General features: G+C 39.8%; 1 long non-coding RNA gene across 1 annotated transcript in view; it reads right to left on the reverse strand.

The window, feature by feature from the left end:
• Window positions 1-8,395: 8,395 nt before the first annotated feature.
• Window positions 8,396-24,560, reverse strand: part of LOC106992707 (uncharacterized) — a 67,800-nt gene continuing 51,635 nt past the window's right edge. Inside the window, exon 4 of the long non-coding RNA XR_001438733.2 lies at window positions 8,396-8,698. This is a non-coding gene — a long non-coding RNA (uncharacterized LOC106992707). The remainder of the gene's footprint in view (window positions 8,699-24,560) is intronic.

A 24,560-nucleotide genomic window follows, 5' to 3' on the forward strand; every position in this document is an offset into this window, starting at 1 on the left:
CTATCTTTATCGATTCCATATTACCTATAAATTGGATAGGCCTGATAATAACAGCTAACATATATAAAGTTTGCTATGTTCCAGACACTGTTCTGAATGCTTTACATATATTATTTCATGCTCACAACTGAATTCTCAATTAGCTACTAATCATATACCTATTATACACATATAAGAAAACTGTGGCACGTTAAGTAACTGGTCCTGGACCACACAACATGTAAGTGATAGGAACAGGTGAGGTGACTCCAAAGTCTGCAAGCTTAGTTGATATCCTTTGCTTTACCCCATCAGATCTCAGAGAGCAATGTAGACAGACAACACTAGAATGATAAGCCCTTTTAAAAACTGCCCTCCTGTAATCCCAGCACTTTGGGAGGCCAAGGTGGGTGGATCACAAGGTCAGGAGTTCAAGACCAGCCTGGCCAATATGGTGAAACCCCGTCACTACTAAAAATACAAAAATTAGCTGGGTGTGGTGGCAGGCACCTATAGTCCCAGCTACTCGTGAGGCTGAGGCAGGAGAGTCGCTTGAACCTGGGAGGCAGAGGTTGCATTGAGCCGAGATTATGCCACTGCATTCCAGCCTGGGCAACAGAGCGAGACTCCATCTCAAAAAAGAAAAGAAAAGAAAAGAAAAAACATAAATAATAAAAATTGGCTGGGCGCGGTGGCTTATACCTGTAATCCCAGCACTTTGAGAGGTGGATCACGAGGTCAAGAGATCGAGACTATTGTGGCCAACATGGTGAAACTAAACATACAAAAATTAACTGGGCATGGTGGTGTGTGCCCATAGTCCCAGCTACTCAGGAGGCTTGAGGCAGGAGAATCGCTTGAACCTCGGAGGTGGAGGTTGCAGTGAGCTGAGATTGCGCCACTGCACTCCAGCCTGGTGACAGAGTGAGACTCTGTCTCAAAAAAAAAAAAAAAAAAAAAAAAAGCAGCTCTACAATGTTGCTAGCATTAAAATGCTAAGAGCATAGATTATTATTCCCATTTATCAGATAAAAAAAGCTGAGGCTTGGAGGTTAAAGCAACTTGTTGAAACCACATAGGAGGCTGCGGCAAAGTGAGTGCTAGTCCCCACACCCCTGCCCTCTTTCCACTGCCTAACTTTATCTCCAATGTGCTGTTACTTCAAATCTGATTAGTTGCATGGAGAGCTACCCATCCTATGGCCACTCATTAAGTGCAAGCATTTTCTCCCTGGTGGAAAATGCTCTTGATTATTTACGCCTTTCCCCCTTTTTTTCTTTGCTACCAGCATCCTAATGCTCTGATTGAAATATGTTCAGTTAAATATATACTTGCCCGGCCTCCCTTGTATTTAGGGATGCCAGGGGCACAGTTCTGACTAATAACATACGAAAACAAGTCTTCTGGTATGCATTAGTTTTCTAGGGCTGCCATTGCAAAGTACCACAACCTGGGTGGCTTCCGGAAAGGTAATGTATTATCCCATAGTTCTGGAGGCTAGAAGTCTGAAATCAAGATGTCTGTAAGATTGGTGCTTTCTGAGGGCTATGAGGGAAGGATCGATTCCAGGCCTCTCTCCCTGGCTTGTAGATGCAGGCTTCCTATTCACATGGCTCTCTCCTAGTATGCATGTCTCCATGTCCACATTTCCCTTTTTTTATATTGGGTTAGAGTCCACCTTAATGACCCCCTTTTAATTTGATTACCTCTGTGAAGACCTATCTCCAAATAAGTTCAGATTCACAAAGAACAAAAACTACACAGATGGAGAGGTACTGGAGGTTGGGAAAAACGTATCTGTTTTTGGAGAGGACAAAATTCAACCCATAATGGGGGGGCTGGTATAGGTTGCTGGGGAAGCTTTTGCTTTCTTTGTAAAGGGGGACAACCATGGTGTGTCTTCCTTCCACTGCCCCTCCTTCTCTCTGCCTTACATACTGCCTCAGTAATTGGAGCTACTCAGCCATATCATGATTATGAGAGAATGACCAAGAGAACTAAGGAACTGAACCTATACCAGGAACTGCCCAAGTCTGGATATCTTGTTACTTAAGAAAAATAAACCCCTATGCTGCAAGTCATGTAGTTGGGTTTTCTGTTACTTATAGTCAAACACATTCCTAACATATTACCATTCTCAAAAATCTGGCTTTGTGTGATTTTATCAAATAATACCAATTAATCCAAAGTAAAAGTGTTAGTTATCATCAGGCTATGTTTACAAATGACTTCGATGGAGAATGGGGTTGAGCGAATCAAGTAATGAAAGTACTATATTTTTCCAGATGTTTTGAAAACAATGTCTAAGAAAAATATGTTCACTGTGAAATACTATACAGCCATAAAAATAATGCAATCATGTCTTTTGCAACAGCATAAATGCAGCTGGAGGCCATTATCCTAAGCGAGTTAATGCAGGAACAGAAAACCAAATACCACATGTTCTCACTTATAAGGGGGAGCTAAACATTGGCTACTCATAGTCTAAAGATGGCAACAGTAGTCACTGGAGACTACTAGAATGGAGAGGGAGGGAGTGGAACAAGGGTTCAAAAACTACCAATTGGCCACTATGCTCAGTACCTGGGTGATGGGATCAATCATACTGCAAACCTCAGCATCATGCAATATACCCGTGTAACAAACCCGCACATGTACCTCCTAAATCTAAAATTTTTAAGTTGAAATTATTTTTTAAGAAATACGTATCTTGAAAGCTGTGCACCAACAGCTTCAAACTTCCTCTTATTGCTTGTTCTTGAAGGTGACTGGTGTCTTCCAGGCCCCAGTGTTGTTCTTGAAAAGCCAATAAAAAAGATCCTGTTTGCTATTCTTAGCATTTATATATACTAAGGCTGGTGTGAGAGAGAATGAGGTCATGACTTGTTACCCTCAACATGGACATTTTAGCAAGTCCCTCTGTGTACTTTGATGATTGAACATGAAATCATCTCTGCAGTTAAATTTTATTGCCTTAAATGAACCTCTGTTTCCCTTCCCATGCTGGGTCCTGTAATGATCTTTCTGGAGTTTGTTTGGAAAGTCAAAGAAGTCTGACAATGGTGGCTGTTTTGTCTCCAGATATTGTGAGTGTGAAAGAAACCACTGGGGACAGGGCAAGGTACCCTGCCAATGAGCCAGGCAGAATGTCCTTTGAACAGGACAGGGCCTAGGGTAGGGCAGGGAGTTGCACTATCAGTGTTGTGCAAGCACAGGCTTAGTGCCTGCAGGCCCGGAAGCTGGGTGCCTCTTAAGTGTTCACCCTGGACGCTTCTCTTGCCTCTCCCTGGTCCTAGCCCTGCCTCTGAGTAAGAATAATCTCTAATGGACACCATTATCCTCTTGCACTCATTTTAGTTGTTATATGTCTGCTTCTAGGTTCTAACCTGGAAGTTTTTATTAGTTTTAGTTGAACAGCTATTTTTTAAAGCCATAATCCTGAGAACACATTGACAAAGGAAAGGATTTTCATTCTGTTATACCCAGGCATTTAATATTTTACTATGGTAACTCTAAATAACTGAGTACCTAGGTTTGAGGCACTGTACTCATGTTGCATAGGTGTGTTGCATATACAATGTGCAAAACTCACTAAGAAATTCTGCAACCTAGGCATGCATAACCCAACCAAGAGAGAGGAAATGCCAGGCCCAGGCCCCACAGAGGAGAGGGCCACCCTCTGACATAAGACTATCTTGCTCCAGGTCGACTTGCTGCCTGTTTGACTCCCCTCCCTTCAGGCCTCAAAATCTCTGCTTTCTAAACTTTTCTGATATTAACTCCCTCAATCACCACAAATACTATCTCTATATCTCCTGATCAAATTTTTCTTACTTGACTAAAATATGTTATTATTGCTTTGCTTCTGTGGTTTCTTTCTCTTTTCCACTCAAAAAAAAAAAAAAATCATTCAGTTGAGAGTAGATCAGTATGTCAAGTTTTCTCAAAACATTCTTTAAAGCCATTTTCTGACTTAAATGTCTAGAGGGCAGAGCTAAATGGGGCCACCAGGTAAGAAAGCAGGACGGCTCCACACACTTAGGGGGAATGAGGAGGGAGAAAACGGAAAGAAAAAAAATCTTATTAGGTTTTGTAGGTCAGGGAAATCCTTTCTAGCCTGGATTTTTAAACCTTCTGAATTTTAATTGAAAGTATTTCTCCAGGGTATTTACTTTAACATGACTGTGCACTCTCAAAAAATATTCCCTATCCATATAAGAAAAATATTACAAATTCCAGGAAGACAAAATTGCATTAGAAGGAAGAATTTGATGATGTGCCCTTTCTACTTCGGACAGTAACCATGAAATTGCTGGCAGCCACAAAAGCTTCCAGACTTCTATTGAGCATCTCTGCTGGGAAAAACATAATGCTTCAGGGTATGATACATGACTCCATACTCCCACCTAGGAATCACCATTAATTCTTAAAAGAAGTGAGCAATATTCCTCTCAAGATTTATGACCATCCACTAAAGAAAATGTCCCCAAATTTGGCAGTAGAAGATTGGTTTAATCTGGGGGCTATTGTTAGAAAGGAATGAAAATTAATGCACAAAACTTGACATCTCCCTGATTTCTCCAGTTTTGACCTCAAATGCAAAATAATGCTTGTTCCCTGTATACTACACACACACACACACACACACGCACACACACACACACACACTCCAAAAGACAGAAATTCTCAGTTGCTCACTTATAACAAGTGCAGAATCAAATGCTGTTAACCACTCATCTTTTAAAAATTCATGTCTATAGTGTACATCCTGGCACAAACTAGAAATTACTTTATTCTCTTCTTTCTGTGCATCGACTTTTTATCATAACTATAATATCATTCTTAGTAATAATGAGGATTATAATAATACACTGGTTTAAATAGTGTTATCTGTCTTTCTGACTCAACATGTGTTTTTATATTGTATCTCCTTATCTTCATTGCATTCCTATAAAGCAGGTTGCTTATCATTTCTGATTTACAGATGTAAAAACCAGGGCATTGCAAAGCAAGATGATATGAGGTCAAATAGTCATGAAAAAATTGGTCCTTTTACCCACTCTCTATAACATAATTAATTCACTCCCCTTAAATTCAGGAAATGGGCCGGAGTGTGGTGGCTCACGCCTGTAATCCCAGCACTTTGGGAGGCTGAGGGAGGCAGATCACCTGAGTTCAGGAGTTCAAGAGCAGCCTGGCCAACATGGCGAAACCCCATCTCTACTAAAAACACAAAAATTCGCTGGGCGCGGTGGTAGGCGCCTGTAATCCCAGCTACTCAGGAGGCTGAGGCATGAGAATCGCTTGAACCTGGGAGGCAGAGGTTGCAGTGAGCCCAGATCGCACCACTACACTCTAGCCTGGGGACAAACAAAACAAAACAAAACAAAACAAAACCAAGAAACAAACAACAACAAAAAACCAGGACAGAAAATGGAGTGTAACAATACATAAAAAAGAATTTTCAGTTGAAAAGGTGAATTAGCCTTAGAACACGTTTTCAAATTAGGGATCTTTCTTTCAAATTGCCTTTAAACATATGACAGAAAACGGGGTATTTTGGGTGCTTTCAAAGCTGACCCACCTGAGCCAGGGCATTTTAGGACAACCTGGTGGGAACTCTGAGTCGAATTCTTATGATGTTATGACTAAGTATCATGCTTTGGCTGCTTTCCCCCACCTCTTACTCAGATTCCCCCAGCCCTCTTCTTAAGGAGAATCCCTTTAACCCCTCCGAGGAAATATCCCTTCCCACAACACTTCAGAGTGTTTGCCGCACCTCTGCTGCAGTGTCCCCACTTGACACTGTGCTCCTTACTGTGGTGTTAGGGCTACGTTTGCCTTTCATGGGACTCCAAGCTAGAAGTTGGTCTCAGCACTAATGAAAGATACACAGTATGTCCATTGCTCAGTCAGCTGTTCTGATCCACTGCTGAGGTTGGAGGTGTTCCTTGTCTCCAAGTTGCTGCTTGATTCGTGGGAACCACCCCTAACCCCCCTCCCACTGTCCACTCAGGTTCTTTTCTACAAGTCTCAGGGACCTCTGTGCCATAGGAGACTCAGAGACAACAGTATATGGGTATGGTCATAACCTTCCACTGTCAGCTTGTGGAACATAGGATGATTCCGCTCCGCCATGAAATGAGAAGGTAGAGAGAGGGAGGGAAACCCTCCACTGTCTGCAACCTGAGAGACTGTGAATCTCCCCCTTCAGCAGTGGCAGGGTAGAGGTAGCACTGACCGATCTAATACTCAGGTAGTCAGGGTTCTAATTCTAGCTCGGGCACTTTCTTTGCCTCAATTTTTACATTTAGACCTAACAACTTTTTGTTTCTTGGTAATGACTTTCCATCAGTCACATGTTCCTAGATTTTAATATAATATTTTTACGGGGCAGTTACTGGATTTTGGCCATCTAGCATCTGTAACTGCTTGCTTTGGTAACTCTACTCTGACTTTCCTCTGAGAACTATGTCTGCTCTAATCACAGCCCATGAGCTTCAGGATGGAGTTGATGTCTTCTTAGCTCCAGGTGTGAAGCATGTGAACTGACCCTGGCCCATCAGCAGTTCCTATATCCCTGGGTTATGCGGTTGATTCAGAGATGGGCAGCCAATCAGAGGGAATTTCAGAACTTTCCTAGACGCTGCCTGAAGAGACTTGCTGTAGCTCCATCAATCTGAGTGTTGAGTGTTGTCATGCTTGGAGCCTAAAGCCACTGAACGATATCAAATACAGCCTGAGAATGAGCCAGCCTATGAGAAGCAATGAGGCAGAGCCAATAAATAGATCCTGGTGGCTTTGTTGAGGGCTGAATCACACTGGCCTGAAGCTGTACCTCTCCTTGTACCTTTAGAAACAAAACCCTTTTAATCCCAGCACTTTGGGAGGCCGAGACGGGTGGATCACGAGGTCAGCAGATCGGGACCATCCTGGCTAACACGGTGAAACCCCATCTCTACTAGAAAATACAAAAAACTAGCCGGGCGAGGTGGCGGGCGCCTGTAGTCCCAGCTACTCGGGAGGCTGAGGCAAGAGAATGGCATAAACCCGGGAGGTGGAGCTTGCAGTGAGCGGAGATCGCGCCACTGCACTCCAGCATGGGCAACAGAGTGAGACTCCGTCTCAAACAACAACAACAACAACAACAACAACAACAACAACAACAAGAAACAAAACCCTTTTGCCAGGTGCGGTGGCTCACGCCTGTAATCCCAGCACTTTGGGAGGCTTAGGCAGGTGGATCACCTGAGGTCAGGATTTTGAGACCAGCCTGGCCAACATGGTGAAACTCCATCTCTACTAAAAATACAAAAAATTAGCCGGACGCAGTGGCAGGCGCCTGTAATCTCAGCGACTCGGGAGGCTGAGGCAGGAGAATCACTTGAACCCAGGGGGCGGAGGTTGCAGTGAGCCGAGATGGTGCCATTGCACTCCAGCCTGGGCAACAAGAGAAAAACTCTGTCTCAAAAAAAAAAAAAAAAAAAGAACCTTTTAAAGTTGTGTCCTCTGTCACGATGTCCGTAAAAAAATCTAACTGATATGCTATCTTACTTTTTCTCACTGCTTACATTTTCATAAAAACTGGCTTAGCCAATACACAGTTTTATTGTGAACAGCAATTAAAATAATGCATACGAAGGAAATTTCAAGAAATTTGAAAGCATTAAAGATTAGCGTCATTCCACCATAAAGGTAACCTCCTCTTGCTATTTTTTTCTCTTCAGTCATGATATTTAAAATCTGATTCCTGTGAAGAAGTTGTGCAAACCAACTTATGAAAGAAGACTTAGTCCATTAAATGTTATTTGGATGGATTTTTCTTTCCTTCCTTTTGTAATTGAGCTCAGTAAAATATAAGCCCAACTGAATGAGCCTGTCATCCTAAATTCCTGCTGGTCCTTAACGGCCCCACCTCCTATCACCAAGTTCTATCAAATCCTTTTTTTTTTTTTTTTTTTGAGACGTAGTCTTGCTCTGTCGCCCAGGCTGGAGTGCAGTGGCGCGATCTCGGCTCACTGCAAGCTCCGCCTCCTGGGTTCAAGCCACTCTCCTGCCTCAGCCTCCCAAATAGCTGGGACTACAGGCACCCGCCACCATGCCCGGCTAATTTTTTGTATTTTTAGTAGAGATGGGGTTTCACCGTGTTTGCCAGGATGGTCTCAATCTCCTGACCTCATGATCCACCTGCCTCCACCTCCCAAAGTGCTGGGATTACAGGCGTGAGCCACAGCTTTTTAAATGTCCAGTTAATCCATTTATTTCTTGCCACTACCTTAAATAAGGTTCTCATTATTTTTTCCTGAACTTGGATTGCAGTGTAGGCCACCGAGGGAGGAAATGCAGAAGGCATTTCAGCTTTAGTTGGAATATTGGTTATATAATTGCTGCATAACAAATTACCCCCAAACTTAGTGGCCCCAAATAGCAATAAACAGATATTATTTCACAGTTTATGTGGGGTAGAGTTTGAGAGTGGCTTAGATAGATGGTTCTGGTTCAGGGTCTTTTATGAGGTTATAGTCAGTATATTGGCTGAGGTTGCTGACATCTGAAGGTTTGATTGGGGCTGGATATCTGCTTTCAGTTTAGTTTGTTCACGTGCCTGGCAAATTGGGGCTGGTGGTTGGCAGAAGGCATCTTTCATGCCACATAGTCCTCTGCATAGGGCTGTTGAGGGTCCTCATGACATAGCTGCAGGCTTCCCCTAGAGCAAATGCTGCAAGAAAGAGCAAGAAAGAAGCCACAGTGTCTTTATGAACAAGCCTCAGAAGACATGCTTCATCATTTCCACAATGTTCTTTTGGTTACACTGATCAGTCCCATCTAATACGGGAAGGGGTACACAAGGGCATAAATACCAAGAGACAGGGACTGCGAAGTGTTATCTTGGCTACCACAGTTAGGAAGAATGAAAATGTCAGTTTGGGATGTTCAGTTCTGGATATAAAGTAGTTCAATAGTGTCAAGGTAGAGATGGACAGTAAAGAGCTGGATTGATGGGCTGTAGTTCAGAAGAAAGATATGCATTGGTGAAACCATGCCCCAGAGAGTTAAAGAAACCAATAACTAACAGAAATCTCTGAGTTTGAGGGATGGCAGATAAGAAAAGAAACAACTTATTGAAATGCTGAAACTTCTTCCACTTTTGAAATTTTAAAAACTGACTGAAATTCGGTTGAAACCAATATGGCCAACTGTGGTCTGCACAGAACAAGCTTGTTGATGTTGCAGTCCGAATTTCCACTGCATGTTTCATACTAACTCCCCCCAAATTTCCACATGCAACCCATGAGGTAGCATAAAGAGATAACTGCACATGTCCCAGGACTTTCCAAACCTCCTCCTTCCTTCCAACAATCACTCATGAATCCTAGAATCCACCCCCTAGATCTTTTCTACCAAACATACTGCCTTAAACCAGCACAAGAATACAGATTTGAGGCTGGACTCCTATCTCCTTATTGGTTGACCTGTAGTAAAAACTTTTCTTTTCTCACAAATCCGGTACCATAATTTTGGCTTCTAGTGTATCATGCAGTGAGCCCCTTGTGCTTGGTAACATGGTGATTCATCAGCACGAGGATAGCAACTGAAGTCATGGGAGTGACTAAGATCACCTGGGAAGAGTGAGAACATGAAGGACTGAATCATCAATATCTAAGGATGGATAGGGAAAGAAGAGCCTGCACAGAAGATTGCGAACTGTGTAGGGTTGGAGGGAAAGCCAATATACAGCAATATCATGGAAGGAAGGAAAATCTCCAAGTCCCCACTGAAGATCTAGAATTCTGTGATCCCATTTGACATCTATAATAATAGTGGGTTTTGCTAAGGGACTGATACAATTAAAATAAAATGGGGGTAAAAAACAAAGATCCTTAGAAGTTGATATCTACTGGATTAAATTTCTCATTGTCTTTGAAACACAAATGGAGGATTATTTTATTTCATTTTTGGTGGAGGTGATAGATTTTTTTTTTTCTTTTGCAAGTTGAATGTTTTGTTTCTCTACACATTCTGTCCATGTATTTCCTCCAAATCTTTTCTGGTCATTAAAAGAATACTGATTATTATCTGAAATATCAGACTTGGTTATCAACCTGTCATACTCTCCTCCTGTCTGTTGAGGCAGTAATCATTCAATTATGTCCTCTGAGATTTTGAGGGTTCCAGAGTCTCTAGACCACCATGGGGTCTAGGGCACCAGGGAATAGCATGGTTTATAAGAATTCTGCCAGGCTTAGAGTTTTGGGTTGGTTGATCGGTGCTTTGGTGAGCTCTAGTTGTGAAAATAAAGCTTTAGGAAACACACATTTAATAGAAATGTGAATGAGTCACAAATACATTAGATGTTTTGTTTTGTTTGTTTTTTTGCCTTTGAAAGCCTTCAGGTTGGGTCTGTGTGGCTTAGAGATTTGTTTTGTTTTGTTTAGGACTATTTTAGTCAGTCTATGAGCTATTTATCCTGCACCTGACCAAATAAATTTGCTCTGACCCATTTCATAGACAGCTGTTTTCTATTTACTTTCCAGGAAGAAAAGTGCTTGGTCAGCCAAGAAAAATACTGCAAATGTTAGCAAGAGAATCTGTGTGACAGCTTAGCAAACCAATTGTATTTTGACCCTCTTCTCTATATGCGGAAGGGTTCAAGTCCCTTCAGGTGGGATTGAATCAGGAGGAAAATAAACTAAATTTATATTAATATATAAATCAAATTTTTCCATGTAAATGAGACCTACAAATGGGATTAAAACTTGCACTCCTGAATATCTTATAATGGTAATTGACAGTACTAATATCACCAATTTTCTTCCCTCTCCTTCCTTCATTACTGAAAAGGCACAGGAAACACTTCATTCATTTCTGGAATATAGCCACCGCTGTCATGGAAAGCAACAAATGTTATTTAACAGCTACACAATAAAGCATTTCACGATAGTGTACAAAGATAGTCCAGGCCAAAGGAAGCTACTGTCCAATGTGAATTTATCTGACGCTTAGCTGAAATGCTGTTAGGATGACTGTGCATTCATCACCTTGGAGAACACCCTATTTATGACTTGAATTGTACTCATGTCCCCCCACAACAAAATTTGTATGTCGAAGCCCTAGCCCCCAATGCCTCAGGATGTGACTGTATTTGGGGATAGAGTTTTAAAAGAGGTAACTAAGTTAAAATGAGGTTATTAAGGTGGGCCCTAATTTAATGTGACTGGTGTCTTAATACACACTCAGAGGGAAGATCATGTGAAGAAATAGGGAGAAGGTGACCATCTACAACAAAGAGAGAAAGCTCAGAAAAAACAAACCCCACCAACACCTGGAACTTAGACTAATACATTTCTGTTGTTTAAGCCACCCAGTCTGTAGTACTTTCTTATGCCAGCCCAAGCAGAGTAATGCAGCTGCAATGTAAGGCAGAAAGAGCTCTGCTGCCTGGATTTATAACATGATTGGGTCTCTAAATCTCAGGAACCCAAGGTACATCGGGCAATGTGGCTCCCTCCACTTCTGCCCCTGTCAGCCGATCAGCCCTCTACCCCTGAGTCTCATCTAAATCCGTTCTTGGATTTAGTTATTTTTTAATCCAGGTACAATATGTTGCAATCTAGATTAGCCCCAACAATAAGTAGCTAGAGAGCTTCATTCCTTTCAGTGCATGCACACACATGGAAACACCCTTTCTGTGTTAATAACTAATAAATATTCTAATAAGTGTTCTCATGGTCGCAAGAGGCAAATTCTTAGCAAACCAAGGTACTCTTGTAAATGAGCTACATGGGAGAAATTCAGAGCCCGTTTATGTTATGTCCCTTCAGTCATATATTAAGACACGAGGATTTAAAATGAATCTGTCAGGTGTGTAGTGAAATGCCCGCTCCTAGACATTTTTTTGGCTTCTTAATTTAATTTAGAATATATATTTGGGAGTATGCCCACAAACATGAATTAAACAGATGAGATGGAGACCATTAACATAGGAAGTAAAATAAGTGCTAGAAAATCATCTTTAAAATCTGAATGAATTACATTATCCTAGTTAATGTATAACGTTTATGGAATTTTTGCTCTTTAGGGTCACACTGTTTTCTCTGGATCTCCTAACTTCTCTGGAAGGGAGGCAACAGAAAGAGAGGGCAGAAGAGCTTCCGTTTACAAATGGAAAGGCAAAGGCACAGAGAAAAATCCCGTCAGGCTCTGCATCACCATTTAATGCAGGGGTTCTCCGTCTTGCCTGGGCACTCTTACCTCTAAGAACATTTTAAGCATGCACCCTCAAAGTACATCTTTACTCATTTCTTTGTAAATGGTATACTTGTACTACTGTACTAATATAGCATGTACATTATAAGGCATCCACCAAAAATAGTGACTTTATAAGGATGAGTTTAAAATTCATTTTCCTCTCGTGGAATATCTTGTGTTATCATTCTGCTTTGGAAATCACTGAATTATTAAATAGGGTGTGGGAATGGAGGCAGATCCTTGGGCTTCCTCAAACACACCTATTTGATCATCCTGCCTCTCCAGTTTTAAAAAGTAAGTCATCTTGTGTGTACAAAGGAGCATGTGCCATGCACTGCTTATACTCAGGGCCACAATATCATCTCTTTAGAAACTCCCTGTGGATCACACATGAAGCAGAAACATATGGAATTTTTTTCTTTTCTGTTGACTAGGCAGTCCCTATGCCCATGGTATCGTTGGCCCAAATACTCAAGTTTACTTGGAATTATACTCTAAGGTATGGTCATATGTTGCACTTAAACATCACAATAGAAGAAAATAATAGACTGATGAGAATTAGTTGAGCACATTAAAGGTTTTAGTCTCTTTCTCACTGTAAGTGAAGACAAATATGCAGGATAAATTAAGGCAAGCATCTTCTCCTGGCAACAGATACGTGGAAGCAAGCACTTATTTTAAGCCGGGCAATTTCTTTTGTTTTATTTCAACTTATTTTTCTTTGTATTAAGTTTGAGTTAAATTAAAATCAATTCTTATTGTTAAAAGCAGTGTGACATTACCTAGTATAATAAAAATATTTCTAGTTATCTAATCTCTCTTAAAGCAGGTTTTTCTAGGTAGTCAATGATTATGATATCTGGGTTGTGGGATACAGTGTGGTTTTTGTTTGCTTGCTTTGTTTTTACTTCCTGGCTTTACTCTTTTGTATTCAAAGTATCTTAGCCATGTAAAAAAAAAAAAAACATATATACACACACACACACACACACACACACATATATATATAGAGAGAGAGTTGAGAGTACAAAAACTATAAAATAATTTTCCTTTTAAAAAAGTCAGATATTTACATCTAAGGGAATGAATAAATAAATATGAAAAGTTGGTTGCCTCAAATGTTCAAAGACTTTTTAGATCAGAGCAAAACAGAAGATATAGTTCTCTGGGAGTTAACTGCATATGTTGTCCCTATGGAAATGAAAATGTGGCCAGCTTTGATGTCCTTTCCACACTCCTGCCAAGTAGAGACAGGTTACACATCCCCACCTCTCCTGCACTATTTTGTGATCAACGGTACCCCCATCTGCAAGATAACTGGTTAGACTTTCAAGACACCGCCTCAGCCCTAAAACCAATGTTTATATTTAGCTGAATAAATTATAAAAGTCCAAAGTCACAGGAACTTGAGATTTTAAAGCTGGATGATATTTCAGAAATCATCTAGTGATTCAGTCCCTGAACTTTCCAGCTGAAGACATCACAGCCCAGAGAAATGAAGTGTCTTACTCAAATTCACCAACATGTTAGGGACACAGACTCGACTTGACCTTGTGCTTCTTTTTTTTTTAACTTTTATTTTAAGTTCAGGGGTACATGTGCAGGGTGTGCAGGTTTGTTACATAGGTAAACGTGTGTCATGGGGGTTGTTGTACAGATTATTTCATCACCCGGGTATTAAGCCTAGTATTCATTAGTTATTTTTCCTGATTGTCTCCCTCCTCCCACCCTCCACCCTTCAACAAGCCTCAGTGTCTGTTGTTCTCCTCTATGTGTCTATGTCTTCTCTTCATTTAGCTCCCACTTATAAGTGAGAACATGTGGCATTTGGTTTTCTGTTCCTGAATTAGTTTCTAAGGATAATGGGCTCCAGCTCCATTTATGTTCCTGCAAAGGACATGATCTCATTTTTTTATGGCTGCATAGTATTCTATGGTATATATATTTCACATTTTCCTTATCCAGTCTATCACTGATGGGCATTTGGGTTGGTTCCATGTCTTTGCTATTGTGAATAGTGATGCAGTGAACATACGCATGTATGTGTCTAAGTGGCAAAGGACATGAACAGACACTTCTCAAAATAAGACATATATGCAGCCAACACACATATGCAAAAAAGCTCATCACTGATCATTAGAGAAATGAAAATCAAAACCACAGTGAGATATCATCTCACACCAGACAGAATGGCTATTACTAAAAAGTTAAAAAATAACAGAGGCTGGTGAGGTTGTAGAGAAAAAGGAATGCTTATACATTGTCGGTGGGAGTATAAATTACTTCAAATATTGTGGAAGACAGTGTGGTGATTCCTCAAAGACCTAAAGACAGAAATACAATTCCACCCAGCAATCCTATTATTGTGTATATACCCAAAGGAATATAAGCCTTGTCATTCTTACTTGAAACTCAACAACAGCCACTGTGTTGATCCTGGGCTTGGCACATTTCTGGTTCTCATTTCATTTGTCCTGGCTTATGACTTCTTTTTTATGGCTTTATTATTGTTTCAGTATTCTTAAGTGGTCTCACACTATTTGGAAAAGAGATGGAGGATGAAATATTTATACTGTAAAGGTCAGGAGAGCTCTCCTAACTCCCAATCTAGTGCTCTTTCCAAAGAGGGAAAGGTGGACTGTGGACCTATTATTGTTCCTTCACTGTTACTGACAATTGTTGCTGTGTCCGTGGAGCCACGAAGGTTCGAAGTAGCAAGCAGCATATCATGCACACTCATAGACTTCCTTCCTACGTGGAAATTCCTAAAAAGTGATTTAAAAATATTTTTGCAGGTAATAGAGAAAATTTATGTATCTATTCAATAATTTGTCTCATAATCATGAATATTCCATCTTTACCAAAGGTGAAAATAGAAATCCTTATTAGAAATCATTACAATGGAGAGCTTTAAAATGTAAAATAAGTGTCTATTTGGGAGAATTTAAATTTGTGCAAAGTAGTTTTGTATTGACTTAACGAACCAAGGATAAAAGCTAAGAAAAGAAACATTTGTAACGAATAGTTTGAGACAGCAACAGCAATGGATGTAGCTGCAGATGACGCTTAGAGGGTGGGAGAGATTCTTTTCTGGGAAATACAGTTGATCTTCTATTACACTTCATTTTCCATAGAAATACACTATGATATCAGAAAGACAATGACGTGGAAAAATCCTAAGGTCTTTGACTACAGAATCAACAATAAAAATCTATTGTTTTAAAAAAGTATCTACATAACATTTGAGTGATAGAGGGAATAGGGAAAAAATGCATTGAATTTTTCTGACTTTGAAAACACAGCTAATTAGCAGTAATGCTGAAAGGAACGTAAGTTGAGCTTCCAGGTCCAGTAGGAAATTAAATTAACAATGACTTTTAAAATTCAGTTATAATTCAATAACTTACCTCATGCTAGATGATTGCTCATGATTCTTGTCAATAACCTTTTAACAAAATCAAATCGTAAGGAGAAAATCACCTATTACATTACTATTTCATTCATTTATATTTTTATAATCTATCCATTTCCACTCTTTGTTTGACAAATTCATAACTAAGGTTGTGGATTTTATATCTTCTATAGAACATTATCATCTTCATAGAGAATGGTGGCCATTCTTTGAACAATCTGCCTTTAACTTACTGGTCTTCAATCAAGGCTGTCAATCATTGTTGGAACAAGACAGGGTGAGTCTGATGCAGTGAACACACATCCATCAAATGCAACTTAAGGAATATGTACTCTATGAGGGTTTATATTCTGTTCTTAAACATCATACAAACCCCTCCGCAGTCAAACATGGAAGCAGAGCTCTTAATTATTCACTCGCCTGGGGATGGGTTTGAGGGGGTTACATACTATGGAAATTAAATGTGAAGAAATGCCAAATTCCAAAGCAAAACTTTTAGACATAAGATTACATCAGGGAGTAGCCTAGTACCAGCTTTATTTTCTAGATTAATACAGAGAGGTATCCATCATCTTGTTTGAGGAATAAAAGCCAAATATGTAAATGTGTACTGGTTTTATCTCAATAACAAGATTGATAGTAAAAATAATAATTAGGTAGCTGTGACATAAAAAATTAAAGGTTTTATATCCTGTTTATGTTAATAATAATAAAACCTCAAGGTATAGCAATAAAGAATTAACTTATTTTAAAGCAATTATGTAGGAGGCAGCTAATAAAATTACATTGACGTTATATACACTTGTTCTTCCACAAGAACCACAGCAATCACATAAAATTAAATTTAAAAGAATGCACTAAAATACTCACTACCCAAAGGTGATCAACAGATCTTCCTTAAGCATCTAACTGTGATAATTAGGAAGGTAATGTTTGATTTGCCCATAAAACTCATTATTTCTTTTTCTATTTCTGGGATTCATTTATCTCACTTACCTGTGACCTGTTTAGTATGGATCTGGGTCACTTTTAAATTAAAGAATATGCATTTTGGGGTAATAAGAAGGCCACAAAAGGATAGTGGATATAAACAAAATGCAGGCATTCCCTAAGTTACAAACAACCAACTTATAAATATACATACATGTGAGCCCAGCCCTGGAGAATGAAAAGTATAACCAGTCTTGCCAATCCTGATACCTCCAGGACCATGCAAGTAACATAAATGAATAGAGTGATTATGTGAATGGGAGGCAACCAACCCCTACCAGGTCACTGAATTACTGCCACACAGGAATAAGGAGCACCATATATAACATTTCTGAATGTTTAAATGTTTGGACACACCAACTCAAAATTTTAAAAAATACTTCAGAGGCCGTATAAAAGACGTGGCAAGCCATCATGGGCCTGCTTCAGTGTAAACCTCTTGAATATTAAAGAGGGATAATTTGTAGACCTTCTTTATTCAAAATTTGTAAATCCAGTCTCCTGGGCCTTTTTTCTTTCTTTCTTTCTTTCTTTTTTTTGTGAGACGGAGTCTCACTCTTGTTGCCCACGCTGGAGTGCAGTGGTGCAATTTTGGCTCACTGTAACCTCCGCCCCTGACTCCCTCTCCCAGGTTCAAGCGATTCTCCTGCCTCAGCCTCCCGAGTAGCTGGGGTTATAGGCGCATGCCACCACACCCGGCTAATTTTTGTATTTCTAGTAGAGGCAGGGTTTTGCCATGTTGGCCAGGCTGATCTCGAACTCTTAACCTTAGGTGATCCACCCTCCTAGGCCTCCCAAAGTGCTGGGATTACAGGCGTGAGCCACCGCACCCAGCCTTCTAAACATGTTTCTAGAATGTGAAATAGCTCATGTATGATCGGTAAACGAGAAATATGTTAATAGAACATAAATGACACATTGGTTCACACAGTTTTTTGCCAGCACATTAGTGTTTTGTGTCTTGTAGTAATGGCTGCTGGATGCAAAGTACATTAGCCCAGCTCAATGCAGCAAACCACGGGGGAATACAGTATTGTCCTATTCATTCTGTTCTGTCTTAGAAGTGATTATTTACACTTTCCCCCCAATCTTTGTGCATTTTGGCCTTGTCTCAATAATCTGCAGACACAATCTGTTAATTTTTTAAACATCCCTTTAATTAAGCTACCTTCATTTTAAGTTTTATATGTACTATAGTATATATTTAGTAAGAAATTAATATGACTTTGATTTCTAAACTACTAGAATTTAATTAAAATATTGTTTTTATTGATGCTGTATTTGCAGTGTTGCCTCAGTGTTAATTAGTCTGTCTCAATCTTATTTTTCCCAAAAGCACGGTTATTTTTGGTGTAGGCTTTTGCAGAACACAATGTTTTGGGTTGTTTTTTTTTTCCCCAGGAATACATTTATCACACTATAGCCAAAATGTTGCCACTTACTGAGATATGTATGCAGGGCTTCAAATTAGATCTGTTTACTAATTTGTTAGTAACCCTAAGCCAGCCTTTCAATATATTTGATTCAATTTTGGCTAAGCCCTTCCTTTATATTATTTCATTTAAATTTCTCAACAACCTTATTCAATTAGCAGCTAAATATTGATTGGAAGCTGGGTGCAAGACAGTCTGCTAGACTCTGGGAATGTAGTGGTGGACCAGACAGATCTGGCCCTTACCCTGATAGAGCTAAGCTCCCTTATCGGTTAGATATTCTAATAATACCTATTATAAATTATCACTTGCCCTGGACTTCAGGGTTGCCTATGTCAATGGAGCATTCTAATTCCTTCAGGCTGAGAAAGTGAGAGGAAGTCTCTTGTCACTGGATTCCCTGCCACTGCTTTCAGGAGGCAGCAAGTGGGTCCTCCCACACCACACACCTGCCAACCCACCCCCACCCCACCACCGCCAAAGGAAGCCGGAAGCTCCCAGGGGCTCGTCATTGCTGACCTATTCTTGCCCCATTCTCAACTCTCAGCCATGTGACCCTGGCCCTCTGACTTCAGAACTTGTTGAGATTTAGTCTTTCCGGGGCTTGAACCTCAGCTTTCCCTGCAACTTTCTAGCTGAAATTGTTTCTCTGCTCAGGTTCTCAGCTTTCAGTCTTGCCTGAGACAGCTATCTTCTATTTCTTCTCAGCCCTGCAGAACCAATATCCAATCATTTGGCCAGTCTGGCTTCCCACAACGGGGGTTTGGATATTGGGCTCCATTCTTGCCATGTCTGGGACTTTTGCACAAACACTCTTCAATTCTCCATAATCTCTCCTTGCCACTCTGTGGAAACCATTGTCCCATGGAAACAACTTGTCTACATGTCCAGCTAGTTCTTTCAATCATATTCAATTTATGATCTAAAAAACTACAACTGTACTTAAAAGTCTCAATGGTGGCCCAGCACGGTGGCTCAGGCCTGTAATCCCAGCACTTTGGGAGGCCGAGGTGGGTGGATCACAGGTCAAGAGATCGAGACCATCCTGGCCAACATGGTGAAACCCCGTCTCTAATAAAAATACAAAAATTAGCCAGGTGCGGTGGTGCACGCCTGTAGTGACAGAGTGAGACTCCATCTCAAAACAAACAAACAAACAAACAAAAAAACAAGTCTCAATGGCTTCCCATCACCTTTAAATTAAATCTGGACTCCTCTCAGAGGCCGAAGTCCTGTGTGACCTGCTATTTGCCTCTTCTCAAATCTTAGTTCTTGCCACCATCTCTCTTTACTTCCATGTTTACGCCACACTAGCCTTCTAGGCTCTTGAGCATGGCAAGTTATTTTCTATCTTGGGACTTTTTCACACTTGGTTACTTCTGTCTGGTGCTCTTCCACTGTGCCTGAATGAGTCTTTCCCATATTTTAAAGTCAGTATAAATGTCACCTCCTCACGGAAGCCTTCTGTGACCATCGCGTTACTTCCCATCCCTGCTTGCTGTAATTTACCTCTACAGCACGCATTTCCTAAAGAAGGTCCATATTTCACCACCATACAGCCTGTGTTGGCTCAGGAAGAGTCCATAATACATAAAATTTGAATGAATAAGCTACTTACAGCATTATTAGGAATAATACAACACTAATATAACTTAATGGGACTAATGCCGTAGTATAAGCAAATAGACATTTGAAGGTTTGACAAGAAGCTTAAGCACCATTTTAAATTTTGTTCCTAAGTTAACAGTTCCAAATCTAAAATGTCAACTTAAAATATTTTAGAAAATATTCATGATTAATTGGTAGTTGCCTGTAACTACTTTCAGGTTCAGTAACAATACTGTATTCTGGTTGCTGTCAGGGGTGGAGTGAGGCCAGGAACAGGTAAAAGAAATAGAAAAATGGCCCCTGTTACCAAGACCCTGCAATATAATTGAAGAACAAAACCCAGATATAAAACACCTTATGTATGATTCGTTGAACAAGTTCTATACTGACAAAAGAATAAACTGTAAGGGTCACATTAAAAATGTGAAGAAGGAAATAATGATGCATTTAGGAAAATATCCTAGAAAAGATGAATTTGAAGCTATGCTTTGCAGGATGTGGCTTGGATGAGTCTCTGGAGCTCTTCGTTGAGCGGGCCTTTTGAGCACTGGGGTATCTCATGGAAAACCACAGAAGCAGAATGAATGGCTTTTTCTTAGGAGATAGCAGAGAGTGCAAAGGAAGGAGAAATGCTGGTGATAAGAGAGATTGAAAGAGGGGTTCAGTTGTAGTGAGAGGGAGTTTGTGAGTGACCTTGTCTTACAGTGAAAAATTTTTACCTGAATAACCTATTTGAAACAATAGGTAATTCTTGATCAGAGGAGCAATGTGACAGTCTCTGTGCTTGCCCACAGTTGAATTATCTGCTGGTTTTAGACTGGATGGGACCAAAGAGAGATGAAAATTAGAACGATCATCTGAGAGGCTGCTGCTATCTCTAGCTAGCTAGCTATCCATCCATCCATCCATCTATTATCTATTAATCAATCTATCTGACAAAGAGAACTCAAACAAGCAGAGAACTATGGGAACTAAAAGGAGCCATAAATTCAAGGGACATCTTAAGGGATTTTAGGAAGGAACTAGGCAGAAATTTGTCTATCCAGATTATTACACCATCTTCAGAATGGAGACCTCAGTCTAGTAAATGTCCCAGCATTATCTGCCATGTTGAAGACATTCGGAGAGGAGTCACAGGGACAAAAGAATTGCCACAGTGAGCAAGACCCTTGGGCTCTTCCACTCATGTGCCATTGGCCACAGTAACCCGGGATGCCCTGAGAGTACCTGCTTCTCCTCCAGGAGTTCAGGCACAGTGTCAGAGGACCACCAAGTGTCTATCTGTACAAAAAAGTCTCAGGCTATAGAGCTGTAGAATGCAGGCTATGTCAGAATGCAGTTCAGAAAGGCATGTAAAATAAAGGACTCACATGCCAGGGACAAAACTCCACCTGCAAATCACATAAATGTCTTTGCATCAGCTCTGCCTATGTTGAGCAGCACCCATTTGGGAAGAAAATGGAGACCAGATACTATGAGCATGTGGGAAGACTGGTCCTCACTGAAATCACTACCAATTCCTTTCACTTTCAGCATCTCATCCAAAATTCAATTAATCTAGAAAACTTTCTACGGTTACCACTAAACTTGTTGTTTTTCCAGTAGCCCAAAGTATATAACTCACTTAAAGGGAAAGAATGTTCACAAAATTTAGACTCTTTAGTATCAACAAATTAGACGAAACAAGGAATCACTATTTACTCTATAAATAGCTAATTGTTTCAGTGCTTCACAAGATTCAGCCCTCACTCATCTTTTCAAGAACACAGCTATTGCACTAAGTGGCACACCTGTGTATTAATTTGGTACTTCCTGTTATTTGTTTTATAATTATATTATTTAATCATTTTGTGAGTGTCTTCTGTCTAACTATAAACCTGGAGGTACAAACCTAATGTATTAAGTTTTTGGTATCATCCTGTAGGTCCCACTGCTATTTCTTTATACACAGTGGAAATCCAATAAATGCCCTTCCCATCAGACTGAGTTGTTAAGTCAGAAGAGAAGTCAATGTTTTATAGTTAGGTCTAAATCTTTTGTGACTGGAGAAGAAAGGAAATGGGCAGGTATTTTAGCCTTAAAATGGCATGGGAAATTTGTTTTTTTTTTCCCTGTAGCAATTCGAGTAGATGATACTGGATTTACCATGTAGCAGGGATCATGGAAGCACAATACAAAACTCAGATGACAGTATGAAATGTATTTTGTGTGTATTCACAAAATTCCACAGAATCAATCACCATCCCTTTGACCGAGTTAATATGAACTCCAATGGCAGTAACCCACGGACCTCTAATAGAATTCACCGATGGGAAATAGTAACAGTTCCCGTGGAGGCATTACCTTCACTGCCAACTGTGATCTATGGATGACAGACTCCCAGAAAACACATTGACACAATAGGCTGTAATGGCTCAGATGGGGCCTTTATGTGATATCGGGCCAGTGATCCGCAGACAATGTCTCGCCGGGAGGTTTCTCAATTGCCTTCACCAAGGCTTTCCCTCCTGCTTTCTGGCCTGTCCAGGTAGTTTCCTGAGCTCAGGGATGTCTGCCTGTGCTCTCAGGCTATAGAAGCTTGCCTCACAGCATCTCCATTACACTAATGAGCCACTAAAAAGTCAATGAGAAAATGAAGAATACCTACAGATAAAAGATTTTATTCAATCCACAATTATGTTGGCGTAGACGCATTTGTTTATGAAGTGTAATTCAGCTCCAACAGCCAGATTTGGACTTTATTCCTTATCAAGCCCTGTTGACCAGTTTGAAAGCTGCTTGGTCCACAATAAAGAGGCCCTGCCACCCCTGAACCAGTCAATCAGTCAATAAGTATCTGGTGAATATACTCATAATTGTACAATGGATTGTTGTATATGTCAGAGAATAATTGGCTTATGCCCTGAAGGAGTTTCTAATAGAGTTAAAAAAGGTGAAACTGACCCATGTGAACTCCCATGTAATTATGAGCTAAATTGCTAGGTTGGTGTACTCTGCGTTCTGTGTTACTTGATGATTGTGCATTTAAAGATGTCTAATAACACCTATTCTTCACATATCATTGTTTTAATTCAGTGACACAATGGGTATATGACTTGGCAATGGGCAATAACTCAGATAGAACAAGGAGAGGAAAGAGTGCATTCATCAGCAGATGCTGAAAAGGCTTGAATCTTACATTCTAGAATAAGTCAAGGGCATCTGGAAAGAAAAATTGGGAAGTAGAAGAGAGATAGGGGATTATTAACATTTGCAAATACTTATGCCCCAGACACTTGACAAGTGACCTCGTTTTATCTTAACAACAGCCATAAGAGATAGAGATTAGCATCATTTTATACCTGAAGAAATAGAAGCTCAGAGAGATTTACCTGTCTTGCCTAGGTAATACAACCAAGAAATGACCCAGCCAGGCCTCAAACCCAGATCTGTCTGCTCCAAAGCCCACTCTCTTTCTACTGCATCATCCTAACTGCCTATCACACTTTCTATCATCTTGAACAAAGCACATGGATAATGACTATCTCTTCTGTCCTGCCATGTGAATTGTCTTCATAATGGCCCCTTTAGGGTTGAGTAGGAAAAGAGAGAAATCAAGCAAAAGACAACAACAGTGAAGAACAGATTTAAGAGCCTGCCTTCTGCCAATTCACAAAGCCAAGGCCAGGGCTGATATTCTGCCAGGGTGCCCCAGTCCAGCATACCAACAAGCATCCATCCGGACTGGTCAGTGCAAAAAGCATGTAAGATGTGACATATTTTTAAAATATCATCTCCCATAATGTCCTTACTGGATCTCTCAAATTTGGGGACACTGTCTATCTGTTTTGAGAAGAATAATGCAACTCTAAGGTCAAAGGAAGGCCTATGAATTACATTTATTGCTGAGAGAAAATTTACACTGAGAAAAAATCAATTCTTTCAGTTATACATTTTACTTTTTTTTTTCAAATCTTAAGATTGTGAGAAAGCAAGCATAGGTTTTGTTTAAAGTTTTAAATACATATTATAATTGTTTGCTTTGGTCTAAAATTATAATATAGAAGAGATAGATTTCATTTATTGCATAGATATTTAAAAAAAACCTCCTTTCTCTTCTGAATAATGATTATTCTAATCACCCAATCCATCTTCAATATCTGTTTCCTCAGAGATAAGCACTTTCAACAATTTGGCATGTATCTAGCTGTTTTCTATCCATAGAGGAACATAAAATATATTTGAAATATATGTTTATTTTACAAAATTAAGTCATATAAACTACTCTGCAGCTTACTTCTTATATGTAATGCATCAAGGGCATCTTTCCTTGCCAATACATATAGATCCATTTTGTTCTTTCAATAACTACATGGTATTCTGTGTATGGATATACCATAACTTCAAGTCTTCTTGATATATACTTAGAGTGTTTTCAATATTTTGATATCTTAAATATGCTACCATAACATCTTTGTGCATTTTTGCACACTTGCATAAATACATTGGTAAGAAAAAGGTATCTTTTTAAATACATTGGTCTCCTTTTAGCAAATTGATGTCAAGTATTCATCTGTGTCTATTTTGTAGAAATTAATGCATATATTTATAATTACTCTATATAATTTACTGATGCATCATCATACCAATATAATATATTGGTATTAGAATTATATATTTCATGCATTCTTGATTAGATGAACTCCCCACATATAACATTGCATTGATACTTTCATAGCAATTCACTTTCAGTCACAGTTGATAAGCCCCCATTGCAGTGCAAATGAGGCACCATCCCAACAGGTTTTAAAGCACTGTCAGAACCTCAGAATAGTAACTCAGTGAGGACCTGGATAATCAGAGAAGATTTCTGGAAAGAGCTTGAACTTCAGCTATGCCTTGAAAGGCAT

The sequence above is a fragment of the Macaca mulatta genome, chromosome 12 (assembly GCF_049350105.2).
Source record: "Macaca mulatta isolate MMU2019108-1 chromosome 12, T2T-MMU8v2.0, whole genome shotgun sequence".
NCBI classification, from domain to species: Eukaryota; Metazoa; Chordata; class Mammalia; order Primates; family Cercopithecidae; genus Macaca; species Macaca mulatta.